This window comes from Neophocaena asiaeorientalis, unplaced genomic scaffold (assembly GCF_003031525.2).
Source record: "Neophocaena asiaeorientalis asiaeorientalis breed wild unplaced genomic scaffold, Neophocaena_asiaeorientalis_V1.1 scaffold194, whole genome shotgun sequence".
NCBI classification, from domain to species: domain Eukaryota; kingdom Metazoa; phylum Chordata; class Mammalia; order Artiodactyla; family Phocoenidae; genus Neophocaena; species Neophocaena asiaeorientalis.
The window spans coordinates 2,281,127-2,299,984 of record NW_020172638.1 but is presented as its reverse complement, the minus strand read 5'-3'; the positions used below and the strand labels follow the sequence as shown (position 1 = coordinate 2,299,984).

The 18,858-nt window shown below is 41.7% G+C and overlaps 1 pseudogene; it reads left to right on the top strand.

The window, feature by feature from the left end:
• Positions 1-17,203: 17,203 nt before the first annotated feature.
• LOC112395987 (pancreatic progenitor cell differentiation and proliferation factor pseudogene) lies at positions 17,204-17,542 on the top strand (annotated as a pseudogene).
• Positions 17,543-18,858: the final 1,316 nt, after the last annotated feature.

Sequence of the window (18,858 nt, the reverse complement as noted above, 5' to 3'; positions counted from 1 at the left end):
TTAAATTTTTTTAAAAATTGACATATTATAGAATTGTTTTAATATAGAGTTCTATGAGCTTTAACACCAGGTAGGTTTGTGTAACCACTGCCACAACCAGGATGCAGAACAGTTCAATCACTTCAAAAAAAAAAAAATAAAGAAAAGAAATCCTTGAGCTGCCCCTTTGCAAAACCCTGCTCCCCACACCGGAACCCTGGCAACTGAAGATCTGTTCTCCATCCTTATACGTGTTATGTAAAGAGAATTATACTGTGAAGGTGACCTTTGAGAGTGGCTTCTTTCACTCAGCATAATGCCTGTAAGATTCACCCATGTTGCTGTCTGCATTGTTAGTCACTCCTTGTTCTTGCTGGGTAGTATTCTGGGCTGTAGCTGTACCACAGAGTGTTTATCCATTCACCTGCTGGAGGACATCTGAGTTGTCTGCAGCTCTTGGCAATTATGAGTAGAGCTGCTATGAACATTCCTGTACAGGTCTTTGTAGGAATGTAAGTTTTCATTCCTCTAGGGATGGCACTGCTGGATCATATAGTAAAAAGTTCATTTTATTTTCCAGAGGAATTTTTACTCTAACTGGGTCCAGGAATTAATTCAACATTTAAACTGTAATGAGTCTGTAAGTGTGGGATTTCAGACTGTGCTTTGAGATATAGAGTAAGATTGTGTGTTTAGGGGAACGAGCGTCTGAGCATGTGAGAGCGTGTACACGTGTGTATGCACATTCTCGGTGTGTTAAAGGTTGGGAGCCCTGAAATACCTTCAGCTCAAGTGGGTGGCCTCTTCTTGCCCACCTTGTGCTTGTGGGTCGAAACGCCAATTTTTTCCCCGATGCTTTAATCCTGACCTATGGTATCAGTACAGGAAGAGCTATTTAAATTGGATGAATGTCTGACAAACAACCGTCTGTTCCTGATGAGTGGATTTCCTTCCATCTCCAAATCCCATGACTATGACTGTGACTCTTATGCTCGAAGCATTCTCTAGCTACATCAATTTCATGGTTGTCAACAATGCCTAGTCCATCTTGCATAGTCTGCAACTACTCAGGCGGCAGACTCCCTTGAGGCGGGAATGCTCCTTACATTGACTAATGTACCTGTCATCCTTGGGGTGCTTCCAGTTTATGTATTCTAGAGAATCATTTAAGTTTTGCTGCAAGAAATGTCTTTGGTAAAGAAAAATATGAGTAATGCATCAAACAATTCTATGGATATCATTTCTTTCTTTTTAAAAAAAATGGTTTTCATTGCCAGAGGTTTTGTTCTAAAGTTCCAAAATTTGGATTTTTGCACACTCAACTATTCTTCTTCATCTTAAATATTGCCATGTGTGGCTTCTGGAAAGTGTTCAGTAAATGTTTGTTGAGCTGGATGAGTGAAAAAAATAGTTTGGTAGAAAACAATAAGGTCTATATAATTTTCTTTCTTCTTTTATCACCATTTATACTGTATCAAGCCCTCTTCTTTTTTTCTAAGCAAGACTTGGCTTTAGATGGCAAAAATGTTTATTACCTATGTTTTTGGATAAGGCATTTTATATTGGAAGCTTCAGAACTAATTCACCTTGAAAAATAGTGACCCTTCTGAATTTTCAAAGGTGGATTCATTGATTATTCTATAAATTGGGATATTACTTTAACTATCCCAGTTACTAGATAACACATGTTCATCCTCTAAACTTCACATAAAATGCCACCTTCTCAATGAAGTTTTCCCAAACTAACCCATGCAAAGTTGTTTTATCCATATGCCACAGTTCTTCTGTGAGTTATTTGAATTCAGGTCCATCTCGCTCAACGAATGATCTGGGAGCAGCTTGAGGATGGGACATATGCCTCATTCTCTTTTGCAAGCTTAGCATTTAGCACAGTGTCTGGCACATTTATGCTAAATAAGTATTTGTCACATTGAATAAGATACTTGAGGTACAATGATAACTTTGGCCAACATTTTAGTTTTTTGCATGTATTTATATACATATGTATGTATATGTGTGTAATATATATTGAATATATTTGAGAAACTGGTAGGTGGTGGAACTGAACGAAAGCAGAGCTCTTTCCTGGAGTTTTATAGACTGGTTAAGTGGACATTTTTTTTTTTAATGGGGCTGATAAATCATCAGCAAGGGAAAAAAAGTGAGTTTGGGAGTATTTTGTTATTATGGAGGGGAAGTAGGTCTTCTTTGATTAATTTGGAAAGACAAGGGCCCCCATTCACTCTGTTAATTCGATTTCAAGAGCTTTCTGAGCATGCCTTGAGCCAAAGTTTCTTCATGAAACGGCTTTTTAAATTGCAAGAATAATTCTGTCGCCATAACTTGAAACTACCCTGGGAAGTGATGGAAAAGCTAGTTATGCGGGAAACGTTGCATAAAACTTGTGGACCTCAGTGAGCTCAGCAGCGCAAATCGTCTTCCCTTCAGTTTTATTTTGCAGATCAAGTTCACAAAATTCCTAATAAGAGAGCTAAGGGCTATATCAAATTATTTCACCTGAAACAAGGTGGGAGCGGTAACAGTTCAGGCCAATACCTGCATGTTACTGCTTTTTACTCTAGGTGGAGATTTAGCTTTTAACACTACCCCTTCCCAAGTGGCTACTACGATGTAGACAATCTGTCTGATATGACCTTGGACTGGCAGTGAGGCTCACCGGGTAGCTATGCCAGGCAGGTAGCCAAATTATCTTGGAGAGAAGTGGTCTGGTTAGATTCCTTCTGAAGAATGCGGCCACGCACAGAAAAACTGATTTTGCTTACTGGAGGATAAGTCTTGGTTGCATGCGGTAGTAAGCTGTTGGTGTTCCACTCAGATGCTCTTTCCTGTGACAGTTGGCAGCTTACGGCTTATAGTTGTACTGTTCCTTGGAGAATTGTCCTTCGCCAGTTGAAGCTGCTTTCCTTGAAAGTGCCTGGGACATTATGCCCTTCCTATGAGGCCTTCTCACAGCCAATGACTGCCTGCTTTGGGGGAGAGTATAAAATCCTGTCCCCCCTTGTCACCAGGTAGGACACCTCTGTGGTGCCACTCAGACTCCAGAGCTCCTTGTGGGATCAAGCTGAGGCTAGACTTGAGCTGAAACGACATCCTTCATGGCTTCTTCTGTCCTATCCTGCTTCCCTCTGCTCTTTACTCCTGAGAGCCCTTCTTCAATCAATCACTTGCACAAAAATCTCCATTTCAGATTCTGTTTCTGGAGAAACACAGGCCTCTTACCAAGTGAGCTGGCAGTGACAGGGTACTAGAAGGATCATCTATGTGGATACTGAAATTTCCAAGAATTATGACAGGAGTTAAGTTGGAGAGAAAGATAGTTATCTGGGTGTCAAATTCACTGAGGATGAGGCTAAGAGGCCTGAGGTTCAAAATGGGATTCTACTTACTCCACATTTGCACTGAGAAGCTTAACGCGTTGGAGAACAAAACCGTAACTCTGCTAATGATGTGCACTTTGAGTTAGTGATCAAACTCATGTGAGTTCTAGGTACAGCCTGGTCATCCTACATTTCCCAGTCAACTTGCTGTCTGAATTGTCTGTATTTATGTTATTCTACCTACTGAAAAGATAAACTCCCAATATCAGTGGCTTAATCCAATAAAAGTTTCTTTCTTCTTTTTTTTTCTTTGGCTGCATCACATGGCTTATGGAATCTTAGTTCCCCGACCAGGGATCAAACCCGTGCCCTCAGCAGTGAAAGCGCGGCATCCTAACCACTGCACCGCCAGGGAAGTCCCTCTTTCTTCTTATGTAAATCCCCAAAGAGCATTCCTGATGGGTAGGTGGCTCTACTCTAGGTGATGATTCAGGGATCCAAAGCTCCTACCCTCTTGCCGCCTTGTCATCTTTGACTCATGGTTTCTAAGGTTTCAGCTTAGGGAAGGAGCGTGAAGATTGCATGTGAGAGGATTTTATGGGTGCACATCATCCTCACGTTTCATGGGCTATGTGATGACCACATACCAGATCTTCCACTGAACGCATGACAGCATGTAAGTCCCCCACGCGTCTGACACAACTGTGGAGAAGGGGTAATGCTGAATTGACTGGAATTAATTTTCTACCATTGACTGAAATGAGGGTCTAAAATGGAAATTAAGTTTAGCTATAGAAGATAAGTTAAATGTCTTGGCAACCTGGGTTTGCGTACTGGGATTGGTATATACTGCATGTGTTGTAAATGATATCTGGAGGGGGTGGTCTGGGGGTAGAAGGGGGTAACTGAAGTAGCACAACATGGAATTGAAAAACCTGATGAGAAAGTCTACAATTGCATCCAGTGGGTAGACAGTGATACAACAGTAGTTTTTGAAGGCTTCAACGGTGAGTTTCAAACAGGGCTCCACTAACCCACAGAGCGCTTTTGTTAGAAAAAGGACACAGCCCCATGCCAGGGTGCATGGCTTTGGGGAGTGAAGTGTGGGCTGGATTCCAGTCCCTACCACCCCTTTTTCAGGTGCTGTTGTGCAGGACATGCCTGCACATCAGTAAGTGGCAGTTCTGATATCAAAGCAACTACTTCTGCTCCTCCCCTATGGTAGGCTGAATTAATGGCCCTAATTTTATTTACTCCTTCTTGTGTCCACACCCTTTATCATAAGACTTTACAGGTCTTCCCACTAAAGAGGTGGACTATATTTCTCTGATACTTGACTTTGGGTCTGGCTATGTGATGAAATTTGGCCGATGGAACGTTAGCAAATGTGAGATGACCCAAAAGTAGAAGCACTTACGTGATTAGGCTTGCCTTCTTACCCCTGTGCCAACACCTTGAGAAGCACGTACCCAGGCTAGCCTGCTGGTCCCAGAAAGAGGATGAGAGACATGTAGAGCAGAGCCAAGTCACTCAAGCCGAGCCCAGAGAGATCCACTGATATTTGGTCAACCCTACAGATGCATGAGTAAGCCCAGCAGGGATCAGCAGAGTCACTCAGCTAAAGCCCAGACTAGATCAGCTGAACTCCTGTTGACTTGGTTACTCATGGGCTAAATAAACGCTTATTACTGTCTGTCATTGAGATTTTGTGGTTGCTCGTTACACAGCATTACTGTCGCCATAGTTAACTGGTACATCCCCTTTCTCCCCAAGAAGCCCTAGGAGTATGGAGCATATAGACTGTTGCTTTTGCCATACCTGCCCTATCCCATTAGGAATGTACATTCCTTTTTAGATTCAGTGCCCTTCCAAATTTTCATCAGAATCAGTTAAAAACACACATTAGAAAAGATTTAGGGATCCTTGATTAAAATGTTTCTGCTAAGAAATCAAAGGTGGTACTAGGTCCTAGACCAACTGGAGGTAAACAATCAGAACTTATGGTCAGATGATTCTGATAAAAGAAGCATAGGCAATGGAAAGTAGGTGGGAGGGGAAACAGGTTAACCTCTTTATTCTTGGTGATGAAGACTTCTCAGTGCAACAGCATGTCAATTCCTAACTTCCCTTCTACTTATAATTCCATGTAGGATTTGGGTATATAGTATAATTTTAGCAGGTCATAAAATTTTCTATTTATAGATAGGAAAGATGTCATTTTTCACCCTGATAGAATATGGGAAATGAATATCTCTGAAGTCCCTATGCATAATGAAGAAAAGTAAAGGGATAATTCTTGAGGTGACGCATTACAATGTTTTTATTTCCTTTCTATTTTCTTTGCTTGCCTATTCTTGCAAATAGTTGATGACGCTTTTCTTGTCACTATTCACATTAAAATAAATCTTTATCATTCTAGCTAGGGACAGTGAATAATTTTATTAGCTAAATAAACATTTTAGTCATCAGTGAAACTTTTCAGTAGCAAATCAGGTAGATTAGATTGTTAGGTCAAAAGAGAGCACACTGTAATAGCTGTCACCACTATGGAAAATTTCAAATAATGACTATTTTTTCTTTTTTAATCTTGACTGCTTTGGGGCCCAAGTAGCAAGTCCACCCACAGCTATTGTCAGGCATATTTCTTTTCTCATCAGTAATGAGGAGCAATCATTCCCTTGCCTAAATTTATCATCTTAGAAAAAGATCTAGAGATTTCTGTTGCAATGTTGAATTCCTGGTGTTTTATTGCCTTCTTTTTGAAGTCTCACAGCTTCTAATCCATGCAGGACTTCTAATCTTAATATTAAAAGGGAATGTCTAGATTTTCTGAACCTAGATACTTTACTACATTGAATTTCCTTTCCTGTAAGATTTGATTGCTAGGATATATGTCTTAAAAATTCCAGTTTGCCCATCTTTTATGGTTATCAGTGTAGCTCACGAGAAGAGATGGTTATATCCATAAAGGACATTGTGCTCTTCTTGGCTAGTGGGTACCTTGAATTAAATATTCCCTGGTCTAAGGTCTGACCATACTCAGATGAAATTGTATTTAAGCTGAATGGACATAAACATTTTTATTTCCCCAGGCTAAGTGCTGTGATGCATAGCAGCACTGTTGTAGGTTGGGCTTCCTGGGAAGCAGATCCTGAAATGGAGTTTAGTGGGCAAGACATTTATGAAACAGTGCCCCTGGGATCAACACATTGCCACTCCATTTCTCCCTCTGCACAATTCTGCTTCCCTCTCCTCACTAGCACTCACATTTCATTAGCTTGCATAGTATTTAAAACAACATACCTACAATTACAAGTGGAATAAACAAACTTGAGAACGGAAACCCAACAGATCTTCTCTTAAGTATACAACTTATGCTTAAGCTGGAAGCTGAGCTGCATGGGTGGACTGGAATGTGGGCATTCCATGTATCATGGGCTTTGATCATCCTGTTTTACAGAAGGAATGATATGGTCAGTTAGTCAGTTAATGGAAGACTTGTAAGGGGACTTCTACCTCCACTTCAGGCAAACTGTTACGTCTTCATGCTTGGATACAATATAAAACATGCATAATACAATTTTACGTGTCTTAAGACATTAGTAATTCAAGACACTAATGAAAGAAATTGAAGACACAAATAATGGAAAGATTATCTGTGTTCATGGAGTGGGAGAATTAATACTGTTAAAATGTCCATACTACCCAAAGCAATCTACAGATTCAGTATAATCCCTATCAAAATTCCAATGACGTTTTTCACAGAAACAGAACAAACAATCCTAAAATTTGTATGGAATCACAAAAGACCCCGAATAGCCAACGCAATCTTGAAAAAGAAGAACAAAGCTGGAGGATCACATTTCCTGGTTTCAAGCTATATTACAAAGCTTTCATAATCAAAACAGTATGGCATTAGCATAAAAATAGGCACAGAAATCAATGGAACACAGAGTCCAGAAACAAACCCATGCATATGTGGTCAATTAATTTATGGAAAAGGAGGCAAGGATATACAATGGGGAAAGGACAGTCTCTTCAATAAATGGTGTTGGGAAACTTGGACAGCCACATGCAAAAGAATGAAACTGGACCACTATCTTATACCATACACAAAAATTAACTCAAAATGGATTAAAGACTTGAACGTAAGACCTGAAACCATAAAACTTCTGGAAAAAATCATGGGCAATAAGCTCCTTGACATTGGTCTTGGCAATGATTTTTTGGATCTGACTCTAAAAGCACAGGCCACAAATGCAAAACCAAACACTGGGACTACATCAAATTAGAAAGCTTCTGCACAGCAAAGGAAACCATTAACAAAATGAAAAGGCAACCTACGGAATGGGAGAATATTTTTGTAAATCATATCCCTGATAAGACAATAATATCCAAAATGTGTAAAGAACTCATACAACTCAATAGCAAAAAACCAAAAGAACAAAAAATAACAAGCAAAAAACAAGCACTCTGATTAGAAATGGGCAGAAGATCTAATTAAACATTTTTCCAAAGAAGACATACAGATGACCAACACGTTCATGAAAAGATGCTGAACATCACAAATCATCAGGGAAATGCAAATCAAAACCACAAATGACATATCACCTCCCATCATCTGTCAGAATGTTAGAATGGCTATTACCGAGAAGACAAGAAATAACAAGTGTTGGCAAGGATGTAGAGAAAAGGAAACTTCTGTGCACTGTTGGTGGGAACGTAAACTGGTACAGCCACTATGGAAAACAGTACGGAAGTTCTTCAAAGAAAATTAGAGATAGAACAGTATGATCCAGCAGTTTCACTTCTGGGTATTTATGTGAAGAAAGTGAAACGCTAACTCAAAAAGATACGTGCACCCCCATGTTCACTGTAGCACTATTTATAATAGCTAAGATATGGAAACAACCTAAGTGTCCACCATTGGATGAATAGATACAGAATATGTCACACACACACATGAATATTATTCAGCCATAAAAAAATGAAGGAAATCTTGCCGTTTGTTACAACACAGATGGACCTAGAGGGCATTATGCTAAGTGAAATAAATCAAACAGAGAAACACAAGTTCTGAACGATCTCACTTGTATGTGCAATCTAAAAACTAAAACCAAGCTTAATAGATAGAACAGATTGGTGGTTCTCAGACGCAGGGGCTGGAGGGGGCACGTGAGATGGGTGAATGGAGTCAAATGGTATGAACTTCCACTTATAAAATAAGCAAGTCTTGGGGATGCAATGTACAGCATGGTGACTGCTCTTACTAATACTGTATCGCATATTTGAAAACTGGTGAAAGTGGATCTTAAAAGTTCTCATCGCAAGGCAAAAAATTATGTAACTATGTGTGGTGATGGATGTTAACTAGATTTATTGTGTGGTAATACAAATGTTGAATCATTATGCTATAACATATTAGTTTCAGTGTACATGTCCATTATACCTCAATAAAAGATTAGTAATTCCTGTTTTGTTATTGTAGAGTTGGAATTCGTAGTCAAGTGGATTCTAGTATCTGAGGTGGTCATGGGGTAGAAGTAAAAAAGAGAAGGAGCAAGACACTTCATGGAGAAAAGCAGGATGGGGTAGGCTGATGACTGGGTTATGCCTCAAGTTTCACACGGAATTGGGCAATAAGGCAGAAATGAGCAGGCTCTTAGGGCTGGAAAGACCTTGGCGGGGATGGGGGAGGGTGTTGTGACTGGGGGTGTGTGAGTGGGGTAGTGGTTTGTGGTGGGGGTAGCTTTCATTTTTTTTTGTTAAGACTTTACTTTTTAAGAGCAGTTTCAGGTTCACAGTGAGAAATAAAACACTGCCTGCCATATCAGTAAACAAAGGATGTCACAGTCATCAGCGACCACGGCCAATTGCGGCCAACGCCTACAGTGAGCGGGTGAGCCCTGAGGGAACTCAGGAAGGAAACAAAGAATACCTGCCATCTAGTAGCCATCAGACTGCAGCCACTCCCTACGGTGAGCCCTGAGGAAATGCAGGATGTGAAAACACAGGATACTGGCCCCAGATAGCTGAGATGCATATCAGAGGAATGATTTCAGTGAGCCCAGAATCTTGCATCTTCCCATATAAAGAAAAGTGCTAAATTCCTTAATTTGAGATAATCTGGTTTTCTTTAATTAACAATAATCTTCTGATGTTCAGACTACCTGCCTTTTGTTGCAAAACTCCTGTATAACCTAGCTCCCCGCTCACCTCCTCCGAGCAGTTTTCTCAAGGTTACTTGAGATACTCCCTTGAATGTGCTGCGCTGTTCAGGCAATGGTGCTCGGCAGCGAGATGGGCGGGGAAGATGGCTCCATTAGATGGATGAGCGCTCACTGTTTGTTTGTTTCGGTGAATTTTTTAAATTCGGAGAGAGGTGCTTTCCACAGCTCTTTCCTTTAGAGCTTTCCTTCTCACTTAGTGCCCTCTTTGAGTCATCCCTTTTTCTAGTTGGCCAAGCTTCAAGTTATTAGCATAGTATTTCCTCTGTAGTTAGTAAAGGTATATTTTTGATGGGTTCATTTTATCCTCCTCTTTAGCAGAGTGAAGCAGTACACTCACCGGAGGCAAAATACCAAGGGTGCAAAGAGAAGGGGCAGGGGTGGGGTGAGGGGAAATGAGGCATGGTTAGGTAGATAAGGACGGGAATATTACTGGGTGCTCAACTACACACGCCAGGCATTGCATTTACTTTGCCTCATTTAACCTTCCCAAGAACCCTGCCATCTAAGTATTATCTCCATTTTACAAGAGGGAAATGAATCTAAGAGCATTTAAGCAACTTGTGTAGGTCACATAGGAAGCACCACGATCATCTGTCGCAGATCCAACATTCTAACCCAGGTGGATCCGGCCTCCCACACATCCTCTTCCACTACAGCAGGATACCCTGGTTAAGAAGCCAAAGGCTGAGAGCCGGGTAACTCATGTATGTGGGGCTGAGCAACTGACAATGCCTTACCTAGAGGCACTGAAAGTCTAATGCTTTAAAAACACCACTGAGGTTAAAGTGAACACATTTGCAGAACTGAATTTGCATGAAACTTCTGCAAATAAGGTTGAAAGACCAAGTACACGGGTATACACCACATTCAATACTCCTTTTTCTTGAATTATTATTAAGGAACAAGATTGGGGGCTGGTGGTATAAATACATACCCAGGCAAATAAGAGAAGGCAGCTTTCACCTTACGAAAGTTATTCAGTGCAGAATGATGTGTCATATTTTGAACACACATTAAGTGATATTGTAAAGGTTACTGGAAAAGGGGTCATGATGTCAAAGTCACTGTCAATGGCTCTCTTATTTCAAGGAACATGTGACATAAAGTTTAAATAAAAAATAATTTTGACCTATGAAACTTGGAGTGAATGTAACTTACACCAACCGGTGTTACTCAAAGAATGGTCCCTGCACCATCACTAGCCCACAAACTGTTACAGGTCTGTGGTAAGCACAGGGAGTGAGAAGAAGCATGTAGAAACTTCTTTAAAAATTTGACATTACTGTAACACTGTGTGATCGGTGCGCTTACATTTTGTATGCTTTTTAATACTTTCCTAATAATTTACTTTCTTTGTAATTTATAAAGTTATTGGTCTGTGACAATAGCTTGAGAAGCACTGAGCTATGTGACATGTGAACTACGATATTAAGGTCTATCCTAGTGCATATTAAGCCATATGAAGATGCATGGCTTCTGTCTCTGATTCTTTTTTTCTTTTTTGATTTTATTCTTTACAGAAAAATGAGGGCTGTTAGTCACATATTAAATCTTCTTTTGTTGACTGACTCAGTCTCAGATGTGATAATACAAAGTACAGCCATGCTGGTATACTACAGGCAAAGATGACGGGTAAATTGTTCTCTGTGGGAGGCCCAATGTATTTCAGAATAGAGAAATAACAGCTCAGTGCATATTCTAACAAATATAATCATGATAGCCTTAATTTAAAAAATATAACACTTGGATATTCTGACTCTTAAACAGCTCTTTGTTAAATGCCTCGAACGTGTTACTGTGTTTGCCTTGAGCTTTTAAAAGGAGTTTTATTTTTATCTTGAGTCTGCCTGGAATACATACTTCATATTTACTTCTCTAATTTCTTATATACCAGTGAAAGCTTTCAGTATTCATAAGTAAAGCCCTTTGCTGTTCAACTATAAACAGAATTTGGTGATTTCAAATGACTGTTTCAACCCATAGCCAAGTGGTCCCTAATGATGTTTAGAAATCTCAGAAGTTGTTCTAAAATATGTCTGCACTATTGACAGGCCTAGCATCAACCATTTCTCTTCCCATAAAAATCTGGAGCTCTCAGCTGCCATGCTGTTCTAGCAGCAAGTGGGCTCATCTAGGGCTGGGGCAGAGGAAGAAGGCTCATCCAGAGGCCAATGGGTCACAGCAAGCTCTGTGGTTGCTGTTGTCCAGTTACGAAGATGCCCAGCAAGGTCACGGGTCAACCACTAGTTCTACCTCTGGGCCATTTTTTGGGGGGTGGGGTGGGGTGTGCTGAATGGCTTGCAGGATCTCAATTCCCTGACCAGGAATTGAACCCATGCCACTGGCAGTGAAAGCCCTTAATCCTAACCGCTAGGCCACCAGGGAACTCCCTCTGGGCCACTTCTAAGGGACATGATGTATCACTCTTTTGCTTAAGGCCTTCCTTTCTTTTATAAAGCTTTCCCCTTCTTGAGGGGTTTCTCCCAAACTGGTGGAAGGGTTGGATGGGGTCTCCTCAGCCTCCCATTTGTTATCATTGAAAGCAAGCACTTAGTTTCTTTGCACTTAAAGGGTCTTTCTTGCCCCAGAACCCAATGCAGGGCACTACCCAGAAGGGACAACCACCCCTTCTTAAATCCCTGCTCAGTACTTGTCCTCTTCTGGTCTGAAGGGATCCCTTCCTCTGTAAACCTTCTATTAGTGCCTTTGATTTGTATGTTCTCTAACTAAAAATAATTTGGGGGCTTCCCTGGTGGCGCAGTGGTTGAGAGTCCGCCAGCCGATGCAGGGGACACAGGTTCATGCCCCGGTCCGGGAAGATCCCACATGCCGCGGAGCAGCTAGGCCCGTGAGCCGTGGCCGCTGAGCCTGCACGTCCAGAGCCTGTGCTCCGCGATGGGAAAGGCCACAACAGTGAGAGGCCCACATACCACACACACACACACACAAAATAATAATTTGGTGTTCAATTGACATTGAATCGTTTTGATCGGTGATAACAGCATTATTTCAAAATAGATATATTTTTCCAAAAATAGCCCACTATTTATTGTTTCTTGTGAGCGATAACAGTATATTGTAATTTAATTTCATCTTGCATGGTGTATATTTTTATAGTACTCCTTTCTAATCAGCTTTATAGTCTCTATTAACATTTTAATGATGGAATCATGGTAAATTTACAGGATATGAACAAATTAACAAATACTGTGGTACTTGCAGTATTTTAGAAATAGCTGTAACAGCTAAGAGTCAATGGACATATTTTTTTAAATCCTCTGGAAGGGAGCATATGAAATGTGATTATACGTTGAACTCTGGTCAGACTTAGAGTAAAGGACACAACTGTACAGAAGACGCGTGTCAATCATGGGTCCTACTTTTAGCAGTCAGAGCACCCTGGTAAAACAGTTTCTGCCCTTCAGATTGTCATGTTTTATTTACAAGATCACAGTGTGGCATACTTAGCTGATATTGCTTCAGGGACTCTGGGATCTGAACACATGAAGACGTAACACAAAGAAGTTTTCTTTTAACCAATGATCTTTGTACTCTCAGTAAGTTTGCCTGGTGTTCAAAGCCACTGTAATTTATATGGAATCTGTAAAACAAATCAACTCCCTAGTTTAATTCAGCAGAGGAAAAATGTGTGTTTAACATGTAGTGATCCAAGTCAGCTTAGAACATTATCTTTGGAGAAAAGCTCACAGTCATATTTTTTTCCTCTCACACTGAAAGGTCCAGCATTTTAAAATCGAAATTCCTCAGTTTCCTTGAACAATCGTTACATGTAGTATAAATAATTGATTTCAAGGATTTACAGAGCCAGTTAGGCTACATATTCCATGAGTTCAACCAGTGTACATTATTCTAATATTTCACCGTCTTTCAAAAAATTCAACAATGATATGAAAAGAAAGGGTTCTTTTTCCAGAATAGAAAATAACAAAGTTGTCACCAAAGTATTTTTTAGCTGAAGTAATTGATCACAGGGCGATTTTTTTTTTATCTCGGCCCTTTCTAGGAGCTGTATCCTGTGATCATTCTTAAAAGCTTCTACCGTGAGCATTGTTACTTTAAATGGCCTGCTTGCTGTGTTTAGCTACAAGATGCTTGACAAAGAACAGTGCACACACTTGATAAACTCTTCATAAATTTATTATCAGGCAATATCTATTTGTCAGTCCTTGAGTCATTACTTTTGGCATCAAGCTAAGATTCAAATTGAAAGTGAACATAAAGCCTCTGCAATTATTTTAAATGACTAATATATATCATAAGGAGGGGCTAATGAGAGTCAATGAAATAACATTTGCTGGCAATATGATTGGTTGCTTTTATAAAACCAAGACGAAGTGGTTAAAATTTAAAGTTGATTAGGATCTGCTAAACCACAGGTGAGTGAGTGGTGCCAAATAAATCTAGATTAAAAACGACTGTCATTGAATTTTTCTAAATATCATTATAGAGTTTATACAAAACTTAATCAAGTTTCTCATTTGCAGTTACTGTTAAAATTATATTCAAATAATATTCATTGACTACCCTTGTGCTAGGTACCACTGAGGATATGATCTAATGCTTAGCAAACAGGATTTTAAATACATGGTTGTGATCACATGTTTAGTAATCTAGGGAAGGGACCGAATTCCTATTAAAATTCAACTCCCATCAAGGTTAGATTTGGTGGTTTCAATAAATCACTTTACAGATTATTGAGCTAATGTGGTCACAAATCATGTATCATCCACCTCCACTGGTCTCTGCCCTCTAGTATATTAAATATAATTGGGAAGACAAGATATAGACAGGAAAAGTTAAATAATTGGCCTAGACAGTGATATAAGAGCTATCACAAGGAAATGCATGATTGAATGTCAAATGACGCCTCCCATCCCTGAACCAGTGACATTTATTGCTGTATACAGAAGAGATCAAGCCAAGAAGAGCTACAGAAGTTCAGAGGGGAGAGAGAGAGGAATGTGACCCGAAGTGCACAGAGACCGTTTCAAGAAGAAGGCAAGGACTGGAGATGGCCCTTTAAGAGTAGGTGGACTTTGCAAAGATGAAGAGAAGGGCAAAATGTGTCCACTTAGCTCTATGGTTTGAACCTGGGTTCTCAATTCTATTTCTGCTTATTTTATCTTTGGATTATTCTGTCTACTCCTGTGGAAGACTCTGCCCACTGCTTAGCAAAACCCTCTTATTTCTGAGCTAGACTACATTTCTCAGTCATGTGTGGCCACGTGGCTGATTTCTAGCCAATGAAATGAGTGGAAATGTATTAATCATCTACTGTTGCATAACAAATTACCCTGAAACTAAGCTGCTTAAAACAACAGACATTTGTTATCTCATACTTCCTGAGGGTCAGGCATTCAGGAGTCTATTAATAAGGTGGTCTGGTTCATGGGCTCTTAAGAGGCTGCAGTCAAGGTGCGGGCAGGGCTACAGTCATCGGAAGGCTTGCTTTGGGCTGGAGGATCCACTTGCAAGCTGGCTCACTCACATGGCTATTGGTGGGAGCTCTCTGGGCCCCTCAGTGGGATACTTGAATGTCCTCATCATATGGCAGCCAGCTTCCCTCAGAGTGAGTGATTCAAGATAGTAAAACTCAGTCTTGGAAGTCACACACTGTCGTTTCTGCAATATCTTATTTGTTCCACAGGTCAATCCCATTCACTGTGGGAGGGGGCTCTGCATGATCATGAAGACCAGGAGGCAGAGGTTATCTTGAAGGCTGGCTACCAGAGGAAGTGCTCTCTACTACTCTCATGCTTCGTACAGAAAGAACTCCCATGTGCTGCTTCCCCCTGCCAGCTGGCTGGAACGAAACAACTCTCAGGGCCTCTTGGGACGCACATGTTAAAGGTCGTAGGACCTCCATCCGCTTGGGTCCTGAATGACTACATGGAGGAGAGTACCCTGTTGACTCGTTTACCTGTTGAGCACTAGTTAGTGAGCAAGAAATCAAGTTCTGCTGCATTTGAGCCTTTGTACAGTTTCAGGTCTATTTGGTTCAGCAGTTAGTCCATCCCAAGCAGCGTACGTCCCATGCAGTGAGTCATCACAGTGCCTTCTATTGAAGCAAAGTCAAGCACCACAGAATGTTGAGGGAGTGAGGGGACTGTCTCTATCACATCCCTTTGTCCTGTGGCGCTTTTTAAAAATTTAACAAGTATCAACTGAGTGCCTACCACATGTCAGGCCTTGTTCTAGGTGCAAGGAGCACAGCTATAACAAAACAAAGTCCTTGCTTCATGGGGCTCATATTCTAATGGACTATCTAGTGGAGGCCTCTTGATGAATGCATCAAACAAGTTTGCCAATGTTCCCATTCAGGGGGTTAAAAACTATAAAGGCATTTGCTGAATCTCCCGATTTGATGGGGGCCTGATAGATTAGTGTTTCCCCTAACTGTGCTGTAAGCCAGTGCTAAGGTTTCTCAAGCTTTTATGTGCACACGAAATCACCTGGGGAATCTTGCTAAAATATAAAATCTGATGCAGTAGGCCAGGGGTGCCGCCTGACTGCATTTCTAACCAGCTCTCAGCTGATACTGATGGTCCCTGGGTCACACTTGGTGTGACAAGGTTCTAAGGAACACCAGTTACTGGATGTTAAAGATATCCTATGTAAAAAGGATTTCATGTTCAAGTAACTGAGACGATGCTGCCCTCGTTCCTGACTGCTTTCTAATTCCTGCTGCCAGTCCTGTCAGAAGCCTAACAGTACTTTCTACCCTGTGTTCTGTGAGATACTCCCCTATCGTTATATTTACCTCTTAAAATTTAAGCCAGTTTGAGAGAATTTCTGCAATACGTGGCCCTCAAAAAACCTCGAGTAAAGGCCAAGAGTTTCAGGTACAGGGAATGAAGGAGAAATGGAGCCATGCTGCAGAGATGGGGACAAAGCCAAAGCAATCAAGCTGCAAGAGGAACGTGAAGCAGATTTCCCAAGAGCCTGAAATATACACCCTCCTGCCCCTCCTAAGCCTCAGTTTCCTCACTGATTACATTCGATTCTCACAGCAAATCCTTTGGGATGACCTGCTGGGATTTCATAACACCGACAGTCTAGGCACATGGCCATCGTATTTTCTTCTGTAAAATATTACCTGCAGCCAGGGTTTGGGAGAATAAAGTGGGATAATGACCAAAAGCAATTAGCAATTTACTGGCACTCAACAAATGTTAGTTACTGGGAACCCAGCTATATTTGAGAAGAATTAAACGATTTTCCCCCCAGATAGAGGAGAACTGGCTTGTTGAAAACGGAAGAAAGATATCCCTGGAGAGTTAGTGAAGGGCACTGATCAAGGGTGTGAGAGGGAGTGGGGATAAGGGAAGGAACAAGCGCATCCACAGCTCATCTGAATGCGAGTGTCTTGAACGCACTGGAACCAAGATGATTCTTGAAGGAATATCCCACTTCCACTAAATAGTAGTTTCTTACCAAGAAGAAACAGTTGAATTATTCTTAAAGCATACATGTTCACATTATTATATGATAAACTTTGTCGGTGGAACGGCCACCCGCGGTCTCCTGCGCAGATGGGCTCCGTGGCCTAGCGCCCTGGTCCCCGCCGCCCGTGATCGCACTCCCAGTCCCGCGAGGGGTCGTCGCCGAGGCTTCTCCCAGCCCACAGGCAAAAGCATGGCAGCTATGCCCTCCAGCGGCCCACTCGTGGCCACCCACGACTACTACCGGCGCCGCCTGGGCACCACTTCCAGTAACAGCTCCTGCGGAAGTGCCGAGTGCCCTGGGGAAGCCATCCCCCACCAGCCCGCTCTCCCCAAAGCACACCCAGGACACTGGTGGGCTAGCTTCTTTTCCAGGAACTCCACTCTCCCGTTCATGGCCACAGTGTTTGAGTCCCCAGAGCACTCGGAATCTGCCCAGGCCTCCGCCAGCACGATCACCTATGACCTGGCTCGGGAAGCCGTGGGGAAGAAGCAGCAGCCTGGCAAAACCAACTGTAGGCCCCCGTCCTGAGTGGCCCCCAACAGCTGCCAGGCTTCCTTCCAAGGCACTAGGCTCATCAGAGCCCCCCCTTCCCTCCCGACACTAAGCGGGCTGCAGCCAGCGGAAGCAGTTGTTTTTTAATATTAAAACAGCAAAATACCAAAAAGGAAGTTGACAGGACCCCACTCCTTACTATCCAAGCCACACAAGAGCCTTCCTGACACCCCAAAACCCTGTGCCTTGCACCAAGTGGAAAATAAACTCCAAGGAGCCAGCAAAAAAGAAAACAACAGTCAATCCTCTACAATTCAAATGTCCAGGTGAAGATTATAATCTTCACATATTAACTATTTTGTTTACGTATCTAGAAGAAACAGCTCAATTAATATAAAAACATGTTTAGTAAATATTATATAATAGTTTATGTGCTGTAGCCTAAACTCCCAAATATTCAGTTTCAGTTTTCAAGTATTAACTTTATTTTCCAAGCTTGTGTATCTTTGTATCCCCAACTTCTCAGCAAAGAGAGAGAGAAGAAAAAGGACCTAAGGTGTTCTCCAGGACACATCCTTGGGGTGACAGTGATGCGCAGCAAGACCCTGTGGGGCTCCTGGGCACAAAAGCCTTTCTGTGTCCCCCATTCCTTGATTACAGGAAACCGGCTTCATTCAGCCTCCACGACTTTCCCCGGAGCGCGGAGGAGCAGGTTCGAACAGATGCTAATTAGGGAAGGGAGGGGATACAGAGACAAGGGAGGAACAGTCAAGAGAAACAATAGTGTAACTTTGGGGCTGGGGCCTGGTTCCCCCCAAGGGACACACACACTGTAACAGTATCTTTGAGCTGCTCTGCAGATACTGAAGCCCTCACCAGGTGGGAGAAATTAACGGTTAATGACAGTATGCTGCCTATGCCGCCCACCAGCACGTAGACCCCAGACTAGTTGGAACCAGAAGGTGGATGATGCTGACGCCCACTTACCTCCCCACCAGCCAATCAGAAGAATGTCCACGAGCTCATCACACTCTCCTTGAACCATTACTATAAAATTTCTCACTACCCCCTCCAAGTTGGGACGCACAGTTTTGAGGACATTAGCCACCTGTGGCCCCCTTTGCCTGGCAAAACAATAAAGCTATTCTCTACTTCACCCAAAACTCTGTCTCTGAGATTTAATTCAGTGTCGGGATACAGAGGCTAGATTCGGCTTCAATGGAAATGTTGTGTGTCATGATTGTGGTACAGGTAACACAGCTGTGTGTATTTGTCAAAATTCAGAGAACTGCACACCTAAAATGGGTGATTTTTTACTGTATGCCAATGATACCTTAATAAACATGATTTAA